This window comes from Priapulus caudatus, unplaced genomic scaffold (genome assembly GCF_000485595.1).
Source record: "Priapulus caudatus unplaced genomic scaffold, Priapulus_caudatus-5.0.1 Scaffold2370, whole genome shotgun sequence".
Classification (NCBI taxonomy): domain Eukaryota; kingdom Metazoa; phylum Priapulida; class Priapulimorpha; order Priapulimorphida; family Priapulidae; genus Priapulus; species Priapulus caudatus.
In genome coordinates, this window is record NW_014579431.1 from 30,805 (window position 1) to 32,784 (window position 1,980).

The following is a 1,980-nucleotide window of genomic DNA, read 5'->3' on the forward strand; positions in this document are numbered from 1 at the left end:
TAAGTACTAACAATAGATATATCACATACGTTCACCCATTTTGCACACAGGCGGTCACTCATTGTGAAAAATAGAAAAACGCCGATTTCTCCGTTTCGATTTCTGACATAGTAGCCGATGTATAAATGGATATTTCTCTGTGATTACAACTCGGATTAATTTAATTTTACACTCGTTTTAATGGTAACATATTGTGGTAAAAAAGGTCGTCAGGGATTGTTATTAAGTGCCGTACTTTATTAATTATGCCTCTTTATTCGCTAAAATTTTCTATTTTGACACACAACTTGATTTTTAAGCAGTTTAATTTTTCGAGTTTTCTCGGTAAATATGAAAATTAAAAAAAAATCCTGACGCGCTATTTTGGTCCATATTGTGCTTAACATGTGGCAAAAATTTTGTATCCTTACTCTTTCTGGTAGTTGAGAAATATCCAAAATACCATTTTTACATAAAAATTCAAAATTTGTGTGGTAACATAATTAGGTGCTGGAAATTTCATGAAATTTTTTGGCTTGAGCATAGAGATATATCTCCTCTATAATTAAAACAAGTGATTGATTCATTTGCCAATAAACGGGGTGATGCTCCATTAGGAGCGTTCCCAACTTTAATGTCATTAATGTCGTGATATAAAAGAGATATCAAGGGGGGTGGATCGATATCAATTATATATCAAGGGGGGGGTTAGATATGAAATAGATATCAAGGCGGGGGTTATATAGGGTATATAGAGGGAGCAAGCAACATTGAGACTGGGGTATGTTCGCTTCGTTTCACTGGACTGGACTTACTAGTACACGTACCAATATACTTTAATCTGTAACAGTGAAAGGGTGCAATCACATAGACCACTAGATACAATAATGTAACCCAAACCCAAGAGGATAGAATTATATTTATATGTCTGAATTATAGGCGCGCAATGGGCGTTGGATTAATGGCCAGAGAATGGAGAATCGTGTCGTACGTTTTAGGCTGTATCTACGGATTGCGGGTGTCTACGAGGAAACGATTTCGTACGATGATGGGCGAATGTACTGTGTCCGATTTGAGCTCAAGTTGGATGAGTTACGCGTAGTAAATCGTAGGTATTATAAGGCTAGTAAATGACGAATTTCCCTTGTTTATTGATGTCACACCTGTCCTCCCTATTATCTACTCCTGGTAGACATGACGTGTCTATATGTGTGCGTGTGTGCGTGCGTGGGTGCGGGCGTCGCGCGTCGGGGCGTTGCAGCCATCAGATGACAAAGATCGCGTGTACTGCATCAATGAACATGACGTGTGTATATGTGTGAGCGTGTGTGCCTCATGAGATATGGTATGGGACGAATGATGATTTAATAGGGGTGTAGGCTAGCTAGGGAGTACGTAGTACGATAATCGTAGGATGAAGAGCCCATCAACCCTCCCCCCAATAAGGCATGAAATGCTGACTACATGAAAATGGTGCGGAGATTTGAGAGAAATGTTATGCATTTTCAGCAGTGAGGCATTTTCAGCAGTGAGGTTTACAGAGCGCATCGTAAATATTTCGGGAAAAGTTATGACAGGATGAAGAGGTAATATTACTGAGGTATTATAGGTATTATGAGCTGTTAACAGAATGCAAGTAAGAGAAGTGGCATATCGTGCGTTGACGCTGTTCTTCGATACCGACGGGGCTATACTGTATGCGGAGTGCTGTGTGTGTTTGTGTGCGTGCGTGCGGGCAGGAGTGCGTGCGAGCGTGCGTGCGTGTATGTGTGACTGTGGATGACGGTGTGACTGTGAGCGTGCACTGCAGAAACGAGAAGAACCCTAACCCTAACCCTAACCACACACTACACACACACACACACCATACACACTACACACACGCACACACTACTCACTACACACACACACACTCACACACACTACACACTACAGGCTACACAGCGATCCAGATGAGACGGGATACTAGAGAAGCGTTGCCGAAAGGTGTTGATCCGAAGC